A 20,024-nucleotide genomic window follows, 5' to 3' on the forward strand; every position below is an offset into this window, starting at 1 on the left:
TATGGAGATCATTTGGAGGGTTCCCAGTTGGAAGGGAGAGAATGGGGGGAAAGATGCAGGGATTAAGAAGTACATATTGGTAGGTACAGAATAGACAGGAGGATGTTAAGAACAATATAAGAAATGGAGTAGCCAAAGAATTTATATGCACAACTTATATGAACATGAACTAAGGGGAGGGGGATTGCAGGAGGGAATGGGGGTACTGGGTGGAGGGGTGCAAAGGGGAAAAAATTGAGACAACTTAATAGCATAATCAATAAAATATTATTAAAAAAAGAAACCCAGACAAGGAGTTGCTATGATCTCCCTCAGTCATCCATGCTAGTATTTAATCCCCAAAACTGCTCCTCCCTTCAACACTATTTTCATATTCAGTTGGTGGTTTACAAAGGATAAAGCTAATTCTTTGTGATCTGCATCATCTGTTCAAAAACTTTAAATAGGTATGAGTGATTTGGGGGCAGCAATAGTTGAAATGCAGAGTCCTGCGCTGGGGGTCTTATAAATGCTTATTCATGGGTTGGGAGAGAGGAGACAGGAATATGCTGTGTCCACACACATCCCAGGTGAGTCTAATGCAAGTAATTTAAGGACCACACTTTCAGAAGCTCTCAGCTGAATGAGCCTTGGCGAGAGCATGAGGAGTGGAGCCTGGGGAGGGTGGTTCTTTGGGGAACTGGGATATTTCCAAAGACAACCACCTCAGTGCCAAGTCCCCAGCCCTCCTGGCTCTTTCCCACATCTTCCTTCCACACCAGAAGTTAGCAAAGCTAGTCCTCTGAGGCCAGATTGAAATGCCAAAATGTATGGAGATTAATCACAGAATAATACAAACTGCCGCTTATCATCTCCCATATATTTGACATAATTACCCTACAAGCAACATGAAAATGTTATACTGTAATAACTCCGAGCCGGAAGAAAAAGCAGTGCTGCTGATAACACGAAAATAGAGAAGAATACAGAATAGAGCCCTTCAAAAACTTTTAATTAAAATTTCCCCCTTTCAGCATAATTGATGTCAGTTCAAGCTTCAGTGTTTTCAAAGTGCTTGGCCTCATAGCAAGGAAATTTAGGGCCACTGTCGGTTGACTACAGAGCAAAGCTGGGCCCTGGTGGGGGACTAAGAAAGAGGGGCATAAGGAGAATTGCCACAGCTTTTAAACATATAATTTAGACTGCATCACTTCTTCCATTTAAAATTCTCTCAGTGCTCCCCATTTCCTACCCTACAGAACCCCAAAACCAAGGTCCTCTGGGTGTCACTCAGGATCCTTCATCATGGGGCATTTGTGAGTTTCACCTCTTGCCCTCTCTCCCAAGTGCCCTGGTCCTGACCACATTGCTTGCAGTTTCTCCAATGCAGCAGTCCTAGTCCATCTGCACTGCTATTACAAAACACCACAGACTGGATGACTTATAAACAACTGGAATTGATTTCTCATGATTCGGGAGGCTGGAAGTCAGAGATCAGGGCGCCAGCCCAATCAGGTTTTGGTGAGAGCCCACTTCCAGGTCATAGACTTCTGTCTCGTGTCCTCACATGGCAGAGAGAGGCCAAGAGTCCTCTCTGAGGCCTCTTTTATAAGAGCACTAACTGTATTCCTGAGGGCTCCACCCTCATGACTTAATCACCTTCCAAAGGCCCACCTCCTAATATTATCACTTTGGGGTTAAAATTTCAACATATAAATTTTGAGGGATACACAAACATTCAGTCCACTGCATCTCCATTTACCCAAACCCTTGCACTTGATGCTCAAATTGCCAGGACACATCTCTCCATCTCTCCCCCATCCACTTCTTTATCCAGCCAACCCAACTCATCCTTCAAAACTCAGTTCAGATTTCACCTCCTCCTGAAAGCCTTCTGTCCTCACCTGCAGCCCAGGTGACTATATTGGGTTCCCAAAGCCTCCTGATCTCCCTTCTAACACAGAACTTATCACACTATGTTGTATGAGTAGGTTTATCTCTCCCCTCCACTAGAAGGTGAACATATCTATTCATCTCTGTAGTCCAGCATTTACAGTATCTAGGAGCGAACATATCTCAGAGAATATTTGAAGAATGAAAAATAAATTTTCTTTGTAACTACTATAGAAATTTAACATTTTGTTGATGCCCACTGTATGGAAACCATGCACTATAATTCTGGCATGAGACCACTCTCTGGATGAACTACTTTTATTCGTTGGTCAAACAAGCTTGTATAACCCATTATTTCCCCTTTTGCTTAGACTGCAAGGAAGCTCAAAATTAAATTTCATGCTCAACCATCATAATAGTATTAATCTAATATTTTGTTAATTAATTCTCTCTTTTAGTCTCTGTGATTTTATTATAGTTGTTGTTTTCTATTTCCAATTTATTGGTCCTACTTTCTCAATTTATTTATGATTGGCATTGCAAATGGTTTAACATAGGTGGGCTGCAAGGGATAAGTAAAGGATATACCCTCTAAAGCTTGCTTTATGTCTGACTTAACAGTTAAGCACACCTTTTAGATAAATAACAAGCACAATTTGTCTAAGCAGTAACCAAATACTCAGCAAATATTTGTTGAGCATAACCATGAGCCCAGCATTAAGCTAAGTCCTGTGCGTACAGAAAAGAAAGAAACACAGTTCCCTCACTCAGGGACTTCACTGACTCAAAGCAGATGTAACACAGCCCACTGTGGGTACCTGCCATGAAGGACATGTGTCCTGGGTGCCATGAGACTTCCTAGGGAAATTGGGGAGAGGTGTCCTAGAGGAGGTAACGTTTGAGCAGGGTCTGAGCAGATATACAAGAATTCACCAATGGAGGAAACGCGTGCTGAAGTTTAGGAACGTGGAGTGAGGATACATGTAGACTAGAGGGCTGGTGGACAACCAATCTGTTAAAGAACGGTAGATCATGAAACACACAAGGGCAGACCCCGTTGACAATTTCAGATTTTATCCTACCAGCCATTTTGCATATGAGGACTTCATTTCAATGTTCAGAAATTTTATGGCAGTAGTTTCAGTGCAAATTGTCTGAGAAAACACATCACAGCAAAAGTTATAGTAAGTTCAGTGATGCATTTAAATTAACTTGTACTTTGTTCGGCCCAATCAAATCTAGACATTTGAAAAACAGCTGCACCCAGCAAAACATACACTGTCCTCCTCATAGCTGTAGATAAAATATGACTGTGTCTATTCCACATGGTTACTCTTATCCCAGCATCTTACATTGTGATGTTCAGCCTTGAAATATGGTCTCTGCATTGTGTACTCCTTCTGTGGTGCCAACACATGGACTGTTTTTTCAGATGTTTCTCTCTTTTATTTAATTAGGCCCTTACTGCACTTTGCTTCTTTCTTCTAATTGTTTTTTCTCTCTCCTAAATGTTTTTTATGAATATCTATTGTTGTTAAATTACATTGTGATGTGTTTATCTATTTTGGTGGTCCTCAAATTCTCATGCTCATCCTCATCACCAAAGAGCTTGTTAAAACACAGGTTGAGGGCCCTCACTGGCATGGCCCAGTTGGTTGGAGCACTGTTCCATAAAGCAAAAGGTCACTGGTTAGATTCCCAGTCAGGGCACACCTAGATTGTGAGTTTGGTCCCCAGTCAGGGTATATACAAGAGGCAACCAATTTTCGATGTTTCTCTCTCACATTCATGTTTCTCTCCCTCCCTTCCCCATTCTCTCTCTCTCTCAAAACAACAATAACAACAACAACAAAACCCAGAATCTCCCAAAGATTCCAATGCACTAGAGCTTGGGGTGGGGAGCTGAGAATTTGCATTTCTAACAATTTCCCAAGTGATGCTGATGCTGCTGGTTCAAGGGCCACAGTTTGAGAACAATGGATTTTCATTATCACTTAATTTATTAGCAATTCATCCATGGTTTCATGACTTCTTACATATTTTTACCTTTCTTAAAATTCTCAAACTCTTGATTTCATAAAGAAATGCTCAAATATTGTATATAAAATAATTAGATTAAAATTGTTTCCAGAAATGCACACAGTCCATATAAACCCTTTTACGTCCACATGATATTTAAAATGAATAGTACATACACTATAGAAATTTCTAACTCATTTAAAACTGGTAAGTAAATAAATGCATATAACTTGTATTACCTCTAACTGTGATCTCTCAGTCGAAGTGAACATTTATAAATTAAGAGCCAAGATTTTTTGTGTGATCAATCTATATTTATATATTCATGGTGAAAAACTGAATATACAAACAGACAATGGCCAGACCATGTATAACAATAGAATTTTGACTCACAATCTGTAGCAATCACCCAGAAAACCAACACTAACCAACCCAGGGAGACAGCCTGCTATCCAAAAGTCAGACTGTAGGATTAGACCACTATCTCTAGCAACTGGTCCTAGAAGCCAAACCTTTGTAACAACTGACCCCACATGGGACTTGCTTAATAACTGACAGCATCCCTAAATTTTGTCCCTTCTGCCAACTTGGGACCAACCAAAAAAAGTCAAATATACACCTGAACCAATCACATGGGATGACATACTTCTAATTAGTCCACATACAGCTTACCCAGGCCAACGGCCTCCAATCAGGGCACAGCTGAAGCCGTCCCCTTTTCCTCCTGTAAAGCTTTCCCTCTCCTCTGCCTGCCTTTGAGCTTCTGTCAAAATGAAAGGGAGTCAGCCACCATCACTGTTCCTTGGCAAACTTTTTCAGTAATAGCCTTTGCTTGTTCTCATTTGGTTGGTCTTTGTTTATTTCCACGTTTAGCTGGAGGAACCAGAGGAAAGCCACAGCTCACTGAACCTTAGGGAGATGTCTCTGGGCATTTCATAAGAAGAGTTACATGTGTACACTCCATGAAGGTATTTATCCAGTCTGTGTATCATGGTTGTTGCATATTTGTGTTCAAAAGTCTCTTCCCATAATTATGTTGAAGGACCGTGTGGCCTCAGTGATGGCAACCGCTGCTGTGGGCAAGGGGGATCCCTCTATGAATTTTTGAGCTGAGATGTGTCAGGATCTGTACATTAAAACATTATCTGGACAGCTGTGTGGATAGGGAGTAAGGAAGGACTGGATGAATCAACCAGGGCTTCTTTAAGGGGATTGAATGAGAACTCCAAACCAGATCCTGCCTCCATAGTGGAGACATTCTGTATCCTGAAATACATTCCTATCGCCACTGGAGAGCCAAGCTTTCCCTCCCAATCACAAAGGATGGCGTTGTTTCATCCCTAGGCATGTCCTTGCATGGCCTCCACGTGCAGCAGCAAGTCACAGTCATGGTTATTTAATTAGCATGGCAGACTTTCATCAGGAAACCAAGGGGTACATTAGCAGTCGAGAATCCTCCTTAACTGCTGGGTGTGAGAGGCCGATCATGCCTTTGATGGGCCTGTGCTCACCCTTTTGACCTCCACCGTCTGGACTTGCTAGAACCATGGAAATGATTCCTGGTGGGGTGATAAGAATCCCAGGAATGAGACTCTGGCCACAACATTTGCCAGACTTTTTAAAATTCATGAGGAAGGAGAAATTCAACCCTCCCTGAGCTGCTGCCAGCAAGACCTCCAGAAAAACACCTGATCTTCAAATAAGTCAGTCAGATGGCCTGAGTTTGAGCCACACCCCAGCGCTTCATAGTGGTGGGACCCTGACTACACAAGTGCCTTACCCTCCCTGCCCTCGATGTCCCTGTTTGTAAGAAGGATGCAATGTGAGTGTCTGCTCCTGAGAGTAAAATTATGTATTTGAAGGGTTTGGCGGGATGCCCAACACATAGCAAACTTCAACAATTATGACACACGCGTCTCGAGCTCCGGTGGCACTGATACTGTGTCCCGCAGTCAAGATTAGCCCATGCAGATCTACAGCAGTGCCCCATGCTCTTTTATTCACTATCACCTCCATAAAGAGTCTTTTACATTTTTGTCTTAATTGCCACCTCCATCCATAAAAATTCAATAGCACAATTAGGCTGTATATCTGTTTAGATAGTATGGTCCTTTGGAAAGCCAAAAAACACAGTTATACCCAAATTTTTTCACCTCTGATGAGCCAATTTTCTGAGCAGAGATGAAATCTTATATGCATCTTTTATTCTTTTTTTCCACCCAGAAGTGAGTTAAGATTCACTATTTATATATGTGCATAAAACATTTACACATACATAGACTATGATTAGTTTTACTTTAATTGATGGGTATGACAATGTACATTATTTACATTTTACATAGTCAGTGGAGGAACTGGTGTTTCAAGAAATAAAGCATCTCCTTTAAAAAAAATGGCCAATTTTCATTTATGTTAAGAATGCAGAATCTGGAGTTCCAGCCAAGATGGAGGCATAGGAAGATACACTTCACTTCCTCACACAACCAAAAGAAAGATAACAACCAATTTAAATACAAAAAACAACCAGAACTGCCAGAAAATCAAATTTCATGAAAGTCCAACAACCAAGGAGTTAAAGAAAAAATTCATCCAGACTCGTAGGAATGGCAGAGACAGACAGCCAGGGTGGAGAGGATCCACGGCAAGGCAGTGACTGGCAGATTGGGGTGGGAAAGGCGGCCACTGGTGGGCCAGGATATCCCACACTGTGTGCAGATAAGGCAGGAGGAACAACTAGGGAGCAAGACAAACCGTGCAACCCAGGGTTCCAGCATGGGGAAATAAAGCCTCAAAACCTCTGGCTGTAAATATCTGCGGGGGTTGTGTAGCAGGAAAAACTCCCAGTCTCACAGGAGAGTCCATTGGAGAGACCCACAGGATCCTAGAATGTAACAAGTCCATTCACCTGGGGATCAGCACCTGAAAGGGCACAATCCACTTGTGGGAAGGGAAGAAAGTGACGGAAAGTGGGGCGACAGCCGAGCAAGCAGCATTGTTCCCTCTCTGATCCCTCCCCAACATACAGCACCACCACACAGTGATGGAATACCCTGCTCTGGCAAACCCCTAAGGAACCTAAGAAGGAAGAAATAAACATCCAACTGGAACAGAATGAAGAAACAAGAATTCAGAAAAATGAGGAGAGGCTGAGGGACCTCTGAGACAACTTTAAACATCCCAGCATCCTAATCATTGAGGTTCCAGAAGGAAAAGAGGAAGACCAAGAAGTCGAAAACTTATTTGCAAAAATAATGAAGGAAAACTTCCCCAATATGGCAAAGGAAATAGATGTGCAAGTCCAGGTTGCTCAGAGAGTACCAGAGAAGTTAGATCCAAGAAGGAACACACCAAGACACATCATAACTAAGTTACCCATCATTAAAGATAAGGAGAGAATCTTAAAAGCAGCAAGAGAAAAGGAGGCAGTTACCTACAAAGGAGTTCCCACAAGACTATCAGCTGATTTCTCAAAAGAAACCTTGCAGGCAAGAAGGGGTTGGAAAGAAGTATTCAAAGTGATGAAAAGCAAGGACTTACATCCAAGATTACTCTATGCAGCAAAGCTATCACTTAGAATGGCAGGACAGATAAAGTGCTTCCCAGATGAGGTAAAGTTAAAAGAGTTCATCATCACCAAGTCCTTATTATAGGAAATGTTAAAGGGACTTATCTAAGAAAAAGAAGAGGATCAAAATTATGAACAGTAAAATGACAACACACTCACAACTATCAACAACTGAACCTAAAAAACAAAAACTAAGCAAACAACTAGAACAGAAACAGAATCACACAAATGGAGATCACATGGAGGGTCATCCATAGGGAGGGGGGTTCAGGGAGAATGGGGGAAAATGTACAGGGAATAAGAAGCATAATTGACAGACATGAAATAGGCAGGAGGAGGTTAAGAATAGTATAGGAAATGGAGAAGCCAAAGAGCTTATATATACAACCCATGGACATGAACTAAGTGTGGGGGTGGGGAAGGAATCCTGGAGGGTGGGGGGCTGCTGTGTGGATGGGGATAAAAGGGAGAAAAAAATGGGACAACTGTAATAGCATAATCAATAAAATATACTTAAAATGAATAAATAATAAAAAGAATGCAGAATCCCAAATTGATTGAACTGAGGAAAATAAGAAAGTCCATTTATTCAATTTAGAGTTCAACCTTTGGTTCCAAAATATTTCCTTTCCAGAGTGCATGTGTGTGTGTCAGCAGGCATGTGTGACATGGTCATGACAGAAAATGCTGGAAACTGTCTTTTTGTATGTGTCTTTGTGCGTGTGTATGTTTAGGTGGTTGTTTAATTGATGCACTTACTTGGTAAGATAAAATACAGGTAATAAACCTTGGTCCCCGTAATTTTTTCTCTCTTCTACAAAATCTGAAATTTGGGTTCCTCTTAGCACTCCACCTCTCTGAACTTCGAAGGTTCATCTCTCTCTCATTCTCACACTCACACATGCTCATGGCCTCTCTGTCACCCTGTGGTCTTAGCTGGAGCCATTGGATAGAGTGTCCACTGTTCTCTGGGAGGAAACAGCAGGAGAAGCAGGGTGGACTCAACAGAACTGGGCACAGCTATTCTGCCCCTTGCCTTGTGCTTGGCACGTTGGGGGTACAAAGATAGATAGTTCACAGTTCTAACACTCAAGGTACCCAAAGCCTGGCAAAAGTGTCTGATCTCTCCCACTTTCCTGCTCCCTCATTCTTCTCTTTTTGGTCCCAAACTCAACTTCTTGGTGGCCAAAGCAAAGAGAGAAACTTTATAAGTGACAAGACTTCCAGTTTCCTTGGGTAAAGACCTACTAAAGGTTTGAGAGAAGCATTGCCTTTCTGTCCCTGAAACATGAGATAAATTCCTCTTGCAGACTCTTATAAAGAATAGGAGAGCTGGCATGATGGGGGCATCTAAATCAACACCCTTAAATCAAATGTAACAGTGTATTTCTTAGGGATATTTTTAAGGGGCCTCCCCACTCAAACCCATTTACCATTCAGTAAAAACAGTGGCCATAATTACCAAAAACTGTAAACCATTCAAACTGTTACAGGAGAAAATCGTTTCCTCTTGCTGACACAGTAAAGAATTACAGATCAGTAAGCTTATTAGCTCGCAAGCAGGGTTTATTGGTGACATGTTCTCATGAAAGAGAATGGGACTTGCTAAGGTCGGGGAGAAAGGCAAGGCCAAGAGTATCTAGGGCAGGGGTGGCAAGAGCCTGGGGTGGCCAGAGGCCAGGCAGCCAGAGCAAGAGAGTCTTTTGTTCTAAGGACTTACACAGTTGACAGGATGAGGGTGAAGGAGTTACATATTGATTGACAGGTAAAGGTGGTGCCAGCTTTGGGAGTGTGCGACTACCCAAAGGTGTTAATGGGTTTCTTCCTTTAGGCACTATGGGGCCCTTTCCAGCCTTTCAGACATTGGGATTAGAAGTTTCGAAGGCTTTCTTTCCCAGACAGTGGAGACACTACAACGAGTTCCAAGGACTGCTTTCCTCCTCCTCCCTGCCTTGGTTTGCTATCTATCCTACCTAACAAAATGCCCTTCAGTGGGTGAGTGGACAAACAAACTACACCACATCCATGCCATCATAGGCATGATGCTGAGTGAAGAAAAACCCATCTCAAGAGGTCATACACAGTATGATTCCATTCAGGTGATATTCTCAAAATGACAAAATTCTGGAGATGGGAACAACATTAGTGGTTGCCAGGGATCAGGTGCAGTGTGGTAGTGGGTCTTCAACTCTAAGAAGGGAGCACTAGAGATGTCCATTGTGGTGATGGAAAGTCCTCTACCCTAATTATGGTGGTGCTTACATGAATCTCTATATATGAGAAATTGCATATAACTATACATATATCCACACATATAAATTAGCTCTACAGTCCAATTAACCAAATTGCACCAATCTGATTTCCTGACATTGATATTGTAGTGCAGTTACATAGGATGTCACCCCTGGGGGAAGCTGCAGGAGGCTGGAAGAAGGGTTCACAGGACCCTGTGCACTATTTTCTGCAATTTTCTGTGTAAGTCTATAATAATTGTAAAATATGAAGTTAAAAAAAAAGAAGACAATGGCTGCTATCTCTGGTCCTACCTGCTGCCAAGTTCCCCACCCCAGAGACATCTGCCTCCTGGCTTAAAGGTGAAGCCATGCCGCGTCAGCACAGCCCCTCCCCACCCTTCCTTCCACAGTCTTTGATTCAGGAGCACAAGCAGCTCCCAGGGCCAGCTGAGCTCTGATTCTGAGTTGTCTTTGATCCCTCACTTTAGGTCTCTTACCACTTAAGCTGTCTGTGTTTAAACTCTCCCTGAGTGATCTCCGTTCTTTCATCCAGGTCCTTTGATGACTTAGTTCTGGTCACTTGCTAATCCAGCCAAGAAAAGAGGTTCCTGCTTCCCGCTAGGTTTTCTTTTCTTCAGCTTCTCTTCTTTCCTTTGTTCTTGGCCCTTTGCTGAGCTGAGAGGCCAGGATGGAAGCGCAGGGGTGCTGACCACCTCCATTTCACCCACTGGTCTAAAAAACACTGAGCTGACCCTGGGACACCAGCTCAGCGATCTCACTTTCCCAACTAAAATCTGCGATTTAATTGGCATCACTTTATAATACTTTGAAATTGGAGTTCTAGAAAAATCTGACAATGGGTGGCCCCTTCTGTGGGTATCTGTGGCCAGAGAACTCCTTCAGGAAAATGAAAAAGGCCACAGAGTTTAAAGAAAAGAACCAGGAGGTGGGGATTCAAGTAGTGGCATCACCATTACCAAGTCTCTTCCTTTCCTGGAGAAATGACTGTTCTCCATCGAGCGATGTGCTCTGAGCGGGAAAGGCTTTGCAAATAAGATTAAAATATTATTACCCTAGTTATATCTTCTTCTTCCTCGAAGAACACTTTGGGTTGCCTCATTCACTATCCCACCAATGGAGTCAGTCATTAAGCACACCTAAGTTTGTTCCACCTGAAGGCAAGGGAGCCAGAGTACCCATAAGCTCCATCCATGGTAGATCAAAGACTGTTCCCAGGAGTCCTAGCTCCCCAGCACTTCCAGCCTACCCAGGTATTAGCCAAGCAGACTCTTGAGACCAAAGAATGTCCTCAGGCAGAAGGTCATGGATGCATCTGCACATAAGAGGAAATGGTGGGGGCAAAGAGTTGATGGGCAGACACTGACGCATCTACTGTAAACATAGCATTCCACAGTCTAACTGTTCCATTTATCTAGTCCTGCCAAACAAACCACTCCAAAACTGAATGACTTAACACAATGACAGCATTTATTTTGCTCACAAATTCACACCTAGGCAGGGCTTGGTGCAGACATCTACTCTCTGCTCCTCTCAGCCTCCGCCGGCACAGCTTAAAGGCTGAGCTCTAGAATCATCTAAAGGCTCACTCCCTTACATGTCAGGTGGTAGGATCTCCGCTGGGGCTAGAGCTGGAACTCTAACACATGGTCTTGCCCCCATGGCTGCTTGGGCTTCCTCACAACATAGTGGCTCAGTTCTGGGCACATGACAAGATAATGGCAGAGGGCAACCAGACAAAGGCTGTATCACCTCTTACCATCGAGCCTCAGAATTCATCAGCTATACTTCTGTCTGGCACCTATTGGTTAGAGGCAAATACAAAACCCAGCCCATATTTAAGAGAAGAGGACTTGGACTCTCTACCTTTTTACAGGGGGAGTGTCAAAATAATGGCAGATATATCTTAAAACCACCACACAATACATTTCAACTGAGTTTTACAAATACGGAGCATTTTCTCTGTGCCAGGTATTTTGCTGGATATCAGAGAGACAGGATTGGAAGAGAAATTTAAAGCACAAGTCTGGAGTCAAAGTGTTTGGGCTTATTGCCCTACTTATCCCAACTATAATTTTATAATTTGCATGAATTTTCATGAATCTTTGATTAATACCTATTTCTCAAAGAAAAGATTCAACAACGCCTACATTGTTCAAGAATGCTTTTGTGCACAGGACCACCACATATGCTTGGGCAGGTTGAGCACTGCACAAGGGCGCCCCTGCGAGCAAAGAGCCAAGATGGGGGTGACACTTAAACTGCACCTGCTCACCAGACTGTGACCGTGTGCTCTGGTGCAGAGCTGCTTTGCTAAAGAACATTTTCTGGTTGCACCTGCTAAGCCTGGTGCCCTGACCTGGAGGGGGTATGTTTTGTTAATTTACACAAAGATGCCAAAAGGGCTGGTGCCACATGGGCTGGTGATGACTTTGTTTATATAAGCAGAGACTTTAGTGAAACTTAAAGACACGCCTAAGGAGGAAAGGGGAACACACAGATGCTGGAAGAATAAGGGAAAACCATCCAGTCAGCTACCTATGTTTGTGTGTGTGTATGTCTTTCTCAGGAATAGCTATATGGAATAGAAAGAAAAGAATCAAAATAGTATTAATAGGTATTACCCCTGATTGGTGGAATTATAGAGTATTTTTCTCTTTCTCTTGCTTATATGTATTTTTCAATCAACGTGTTGTATTCTACAATCAACATGTATTATTGTTGTGAAAAATAATATTATTAAAGTCATCTGAATCAATCTGTTTTGTTATACCTGTCAAGGTACACTTATGAGATCTGCTTTGTGCTTTTGGATGCCCAAATAAACAACCAGGGCAGGGGGTGTTGGTCATCCATTCACAGATGAAGAAACAGAGGCACAGAGAAAGGAAATAATTTGCTCGGGTTTACAAATCAAACTACAAAATATTGGTACTAAGCCCTAAGATATTGTGGAAATACAAAGGACATTTTAAGCCAAATACCTCCAAGATAAAGGATGGGTCCAGCAGGAGGGCCCCCAGGGTCAGAGCTAGGATGAGGCAATTGAGGCACTTGCCCTGGGTACAAAATATAAGGGCACACCAAGAGACTCAGTCATCCAGATAAATAATATTGCAATGCAATAGTTTTTTAAAAAATCAAAATGATCTAAATATTCATGATAAATGGAATGTCAACATTTTTAAATAAAGATGGGATCTCACCCTGAACTTCCACAAAGCTGCCCCATTCTCCTCACTCTGGTTTCAGCCCTGAGATCTGGACTCCAGTGCAGGAGTGGTTGAATTTTAAGTGTCTAGAAAAGGAATGGTCTGAGCTGAAGGACATTCTATGAGTCAGCAGGTCGAGCCTGGATCAGGGCCCAAATCTCTGAGCCTTTAAGGACTTCTTTCTATCACACTGCGTAGCATCAGCCCTGGCAGGAAGATGCTGTGGGGAAGGTTGGTGTGTGTGTGTGTCCCCCCTGTTCCCCAACAACAATACTAATATCAGCTGGTACAAGCAGGTTGTTTTCTCAGAAAATCTGAGAGGTGTAGAAAACCTCCTTAATTCTGCCCTGATTTTTCTACCTTCTCAACCATATTTTGGGTACTTGGAATTTCAATCCAAAGCTAAAATGAGGGAATTGAACCTCCTTCAGTAGAAATAGCAGGTCCTAAGACTGCTTCAAAGGACTCCTTCCTCCAGGACAATTAAAGATGCTCTTGAAAGGGCTTCCACCTCTTAACTGTTTCCTTTGTGGAGTGTTCGGGCCCCTTAACAAATGAAGAAATTACACCTTAGTTGGGCAGAGAGAGCATCTCCACCTTGGTTTCTCATGGCCCCATGCCCTTCTCTATCCCAGCACTTGTCCCCATTTGTAATTGTATGTCACACTTGACACATCTGTGGCGCCCACCCCACCCCAAACAATGCTTTCTATGGGGTGGGGTCAGCTTCCATTTTGCTCCCCAGTATCCCTTTAGGGGTGGTGCAGAGTAGGTCTCCCATACCTATTTGCTCAATAGATGAACGATGGAGTTAGCTAAATCCATGACATGGGGCAAGGTCCAAGGTCCAAGGTCCAAGTTCCAAGGTCTGGAAATGAGTAGAACAATAAGGACAGCAACACCGGTTTGGCAGGTACAAACGAGAAGCCCTGTTCTAAACACCATGCCTGTGCCGACTCATGCTCTCACCACAACAATCCCGAAGGTGGGTACTGATGTTGGCCCTGCTGTGTGGATGAGGAATTGGAGGCACCAGGAGCTTCAGCAATGTGCCCACAGTACAGCCTGTGCTCTGAGCCATCATGCTCTGCAGCCCCCTCAAAAGTGAAAGTAGAAATGGGGTGCTCATGGGTAGTTGGATATAGGGAGGTGCATGTAGCATTCAGCACTGTGACCTGCCATTTCTGAGTTTTTTCCTCTTTCCACCTCCCTAATCTTTCCTTCTTAGTAAGTCTAGTTGTCTCCTCTGATTTTACCCCATCAGACACCTCGGGGTCTCTCCTCTCATTCCACACTGACCCTCAGAGCCTCTTGAGCACCCCAAAGGCTTACACTACCATCTATATAACGATGACTCTCCAATGCATGGAACGAAGTAGTTCTCAACCTGAGCAACTGTGCCCCCCAAGGACATCTTGCAATGTCTGGAGTTATCTTTGATCATCATGACTAGGAAAAGGATACAATCAGCCTCTACTGGGTAGAGTCTCAGGATGCTGCTAAACATCCCACCATGCACAGGACATGCCTCCCCCAAACACAGAATTATCTGGCCTCAAATGTCACATTTGAGAAGTCCTGGTTGACCCAATCCTCTGTCCTAAAAAAGTATTTCCAACTGCCTCCTGGACATGTCCACTTGGTTGTCTCCCAGAGTCTCAAACTCAGTATTCTCCAGAATGAACTTGTTATCAACACCCCTCCCCCAACACCACCAGTCACTTTGCCTTCCAGCATTTTCCAGCTCTGCCAATCACAATATCACTCACACTAATAGTCCGCCTGGGAACCTGGTGTCATTCCCCCGCTCATGCTCTCAAAACGTCCAGCAGTCCTACCCTTAAACACCAAGTGTGACCTCTCCCCACCTTCCGGGCACCTCTGCCCCATCGCCGGCCACCACTTTTTCACATCTAAACTAGCAACAGCCTTTTTGCTGGCATTTATCCTAACTGCAGTATCACCACCTCCTCAGCCCAACACCCCAAGCAACAAGCAGAGATCATTCTAGAGCACAAAAGTGTTCCCTCTTCTATAAAACTCCCAAAAGGATTCCCTTTGGGATGATGAAAATGTTCTGGAACTGGATGGTGGCAATAATTGCACATCGTGAGTGTACTAAATGCCACTGAATTGTGCATTTTAGTTCAATGCTGAATTTTATTATATATGTGTTTTATTACAATTAAAAAACGAAAATACAAAACTTCCCATGACCTCTACACTCCTCTCCATGACTTCCGTGATCTGGCCCCTCTAGCTTCTGTTCTTGCTAGGGACTCAAAGAAATCTTTGGACTTTGTTGGAGACCAGAGCAGGGGCGGCTGAGATCCTGCAGGTGGAAAATGGACCCTGAGAAAGAAGACACCTACTAAGAAGAGCTCTGGCTGGCCAACTGAACTCAAAATTAAAAAAAAAAAAAAAAAAAAAAAAAGCTTAGCAGCCATTTCTATTCAGGGGCCTCTCACTAAAACTGCACTTCAAAGAGAAGCCTGCAGTGAACTGCCTGACTGCACTGTGTTTCTGCCATCTGAGCCAGCCCTATAAAAGAGTTTCTGGAATCCTATTTCAACCAATGGGACTGAGGCTTTGCCCAACCAACAAGAGATGCACAGCTCCAACCAATCAGAGTAGCTCTATTCTGACCAATCAGGATAGTGCCTTTGGACCAATCAAACTTTGAGGACTTAGAGTCCTCATTTGCAGGAGGACAGACCAATCAGGGGCCAGGGCAGGGACTTCTGTCCATGTCCATCAGCTCCCCTCTGGCTGGAGAGTGCACTCTCCCTTCTCCACTGGCGTCTGTATCTCTGCATCTCTGCCTGAGTTGAAACACTGCAGATGTCTGCCCTGAGAGGAGCAGACCGAACCAAACCAGAGCTGAATTGCTTAGTTAACGAGAGGCCTGGCCCCAGGGCTGCCTCACAGCTGTGCTGTATCACCACTGAGCTGTTTGCAGTGAATAAAATTTTCTTTTTCATCATACCTCAAATTGGAGATTTGTGTTGGCATTGGATTGGCGGCACCAATGACTGTCAGTTGATAAAATCATGAATGAATGGAGGATTGAGAAAGCAAGTTACTCTGGGAGAGGGTGGCAGAAAGTATTTTTAAAGACACTCCAACACTACCTGTCATCCCCACGCTCTTGTACTGTGACTTTGCTATTCCCCCCAGTCAACTGGGTTTATAGTCCACTCTAATTCAGGATGTCGATCTCTTCTTTTAACTAATTACATGTGGAATTATGACTTCGATGTACATTTTTAGTATACACTTAACCCCCCACACACACTTTTTTACGTTAACAACTACAGTGCCCTGAGCACACACACCACTTCCCGTGGCCTCATTGGTAAAGGGCAAAGGCCAGATGCAGCTATGACCCCATTCAGGTCTGACAATAGTGATGTTAGCTGGCTCCTTTATACTTAATCAGGACAAATCCAGGTGAGGAGAAACACCAGTGACTGGCTCCAGAAATGACAGGTGAGCTGTACACTGGCCTCCCTGAGGCTGCTGTTTCCAGGCAAGGACGCAACAATGCTGGGGGTGCAGGAGGGAGCAAGCCCACAAATGAACAAGGTGGAAGGAGGTAGGAGTGGACTCCCCTAGTGCATAAATATTTTATTACTCATCACATGCTTGTTCCCCCTCTGAGAGTCCCAGTATTCCATTAAATTAAGCATTTCTAATTGAGGTAATAGAAATAAATATGGAACAAATGCTGATGTTCTCACAGAACCCCCACGTCATGAGCAAAGTGGTTGCTCATGAAAAGGCTGCATGCATGTGCCGCCCAGGAATTCCCCACACAGCAGCCCCAGCGCCAGGACCACCCTCAGTGCCACCAGGTGTCTTCAGACCCCAAGGATGGCGAATGGGGAGGCAGAAGCACATGGCTTGGCAGCCAGAAGAGGGGATTGAGTCTCTGTTCTGGCCAATGACCTTGGACACGTCCTTGGCCTCACTGAGCTTCTGCAAGCCCTCTGTCGATGGAACAGAGTGGAGCCCCCTCCTTGCAGGTGGTAGCAATAAACTCTGCTTGGATTCTAACGTGCTCTGCTGTGTAAGAAAGGCATGGGTGCCAGTGGCCCATCATGAAGCATGTTCCCAGGGGGCATCCAGCAAAGGCCAGGGCAGACGACAACGATCTGTGGCTGTGTGCAGGCGAGACACCTCTTGGAGACAATCAGGGACATCAGAGCATTGGAGGGCCTCGTAGGTCATCGTGAGGTGGGAGCCATTGCAGGGTCTGAGCACCCTCTCCTGAATATAAAGCAGAGGGAAAGTGAGAAATGGGTTATCATGCCTGTATTACAGAATAGGAAACTGAGGCAAGGCTTCCCACAAAATGACCATGGCCAGTCTGCTATCGCAGAATTGCCTTTACCCACCAGGGGGCCATTTTGCCCTCAGACTGTTCCCCATCTCCACAGGACCCAGGGCCCCATCCTGAGGGACTGCTCTCCCTTCACCCTAAACAGGCCCAGAACTGTCCCTGGAGCAGCGTCTGCAGCCTCAGGAGGGTCCACCCCAGCTCTGTCCCCGCCCTCTCGGCTCTGAGGGTCTCTTCTAACACCTCATTTCTCTGCATCTCTGCTTTTTTATTTCTGTTTTGGTTTTTTCTGTCTCTTTCCCAGATTCTAGTCCTTTCTGCCCACCTTTCTCTGACTCTCCCTCTGTCTCACATTGCTTCTTTCTTCCTGTTTCTCTTCTTTCTCTCTGTGACAACTCTTTTCTTCCCCATTGCCCTCTGCCTTTCTCCACCCCCATCTCTACTTCTGCCTTTTCTCTTTTACTGTATTTATATATTCACTGGATCTCTTGTGTTTTTTGCGTGCATCTCTCTCTTTCCCTCCTCCCCCTTTGTCTGAACCTCTTCTCCCATTCCCCCCCCCCCCATATGCCCCAGTGGAAACCTAACTGTAAATACTTGAAAAAGTTCAGGCTGTTGTCGGAAGAAAGCAGAGACTACAAGTCCTTCTCCGATGTTCACGGAGGCCTAATATCAGGGTGCCAGCTATGGGGTGTCATGTGCGGGGAAAATGACCACTGAACCTCACTGAGAGGATAAGCAAAGACCACGATTGCTCCTAGTTTTTATTATAAATTAAATCCAGGCATTGACTCTTGGGGAGAGAGTGAGCAACTGGCATGTCGGAGGGAGGGAGACAGATAATGACACCGGCGTGGGGGCCTCGTCCTTGTTCTGTCACCTGCAGCTGCCCCCAGAGCAAGTCCTTTCCTTCTGGGGCTTCAGACTCCTCATCTGCAAAGTGGGGGTGGCAGTACCTGCTCTGCAAGCTTCCTGGCCCCCTCTCATGAGGTCTGGGATCCCGGCTCAGCCCCAAGGTTCCTCTCCAGGGAAAGGTACCAAAGTCAGCGCGGGAGACGGAGGCCGGGTCTTCACGGAGCCCTGACTGTCCCGCCTCCAGGGAGACTCCTCTGCCTGACCCTACAGTAGGACCTGGAAAATGCTTATTGAATTGATTAATCGGTGTGAAATTAGGATGAAGGGGTACCCACCTCTGAAATCGTGCTCAGCAGAAGACACTATGGGACATGATAATCACTGCACAATTCACACTCTCACATGCATTTCTACACCCTTCTCTGCTCCTTTTCAGAACCTCTTCCCAGGAAATGTACCCTATGTTTTACCCACAATGTTTACTGTCTGTCTCTCTGTCACATGCACACACACAGATGACAGCTCTGAGAAGGCATTTGTGCCACTTTGATTCACTGCTAAATCCCCAGTTCCCCAAACAGCACCTGGCAAATCAGACATTCAGCAAGTAGTTGCTGAATGAACAAATATATGAATGAGTGCAAGGAGTGACCAACAACAGAGCTGCCTGGGGAACTCTGCTAAATACCAGTGCCCAGGCCCACTTTTGAGGTTTTGATCCTATTGGGCTCCATTGAGACCCAACAGTTAGAAATTTTCTTCAAGTTCCCAGGTGATGCTAATGTGAAGCCCGGTTGAGAACCACTGTCTTAACACCTGTGCACCTCCTCACCAGCTGTTGAAAACCTGTAGAGGTTCCCATTGCTCTCAAAATCAAATCTCAGTGGAAGGAAATGGAATGGAATGGAATGGAATGGAATGGAATGGAATGGAATATTCTAAAGTTAGCTCAATCATCAGCACCTGCTTACCACAGACCATTGGCACTACCCTCCAGCCTCCTCTCCCTCCACCTTACCACTCTCCCTCAACTCTCCTTCAGTGGGAAATGAAACACTCTCCTTATGTGTTTCCCTCAAACACATAAACCTGTTACAAGCTCAGGGCCTTTGCATTTACTGTCACCGGCCTGGTCTGCTGTTTTCCCACAGAGCAGCTTCCTCCTTCGGGTCTCAGCACAATGCCACCTCCTCCAGGAGGCTCTTCCTGTCTGTCTGTCTGGCTGTCTCCCAGCCACCCTCCATCTCATGAGCCAGTTTTATGTTCTTGCAACACTAATTACTATCCAAATTTCTCATAGGTACTATTGGTTCATGTGTTTATCATCTGTTCCCATGTAGGTTAACAAGCACAGGGATCTTTCTGTCCATCCACACCAATGTGTCCCCAGACCCTAGAATAGTTCTTCACACAGAGTAGGTGTTTAGTAAATATTTATTGAATGAGTGGGGTTCTTTTCCACTATGTGTCAATTCCTTGAATACACACATGCTCTTTTTTCTAATTTATTCTCATTACCCTGGCAGGATTCCTCAACATCGGCGCTGTTGACAGGTGGGACCAGATAATCCTTTGTTGCAACGGCCGCCCTATGACCTGACCTATAGGATGTTGAGAAACATCCCTGGCCTCCACCCGCTAGATGCAAGTAGCACCCATCCCCAGTTGAACAACCAAATATGTCTCTAGACAAGTGTCTCAGATAGGGAGCGGGGGTCGTCCTGGTTGAGAACCCCTGCCTTGCCGTGTTTGTCCCAGTCATTGCTGGGCACCCAGAGGGGTGAAAACAAACGTTTGGGAACTGGTTAATAAAGGCCTACCTCTGACGCAGTTCCAGAGCATGACCAGCAGGTGGCAGAAAAGACCGCATTTTCACTGGCACGATTGCCCTCACTTGAAAGAAAATTTTT

Source organism: Pteronotus mesoamericanus, unplaced genomic scaffold (assembly GCF_021234165.1).
Source record: "Pteronotus mesoamericanus isolate MK-2021 breed Mesoamerican mustached bat unplaced genomic scaffold, CSHL_Meso_final scaffold_167, whole genome shotgun sequence".
In the NCBI taxonomy this organism is placed as follows: domain Eukaryota; kingdom Metazoa; phylum Chordata; class Mammalia; order Chiroptera; family Mormoopidae; genus Pteronotus; species Pteronotus mesoamericanus.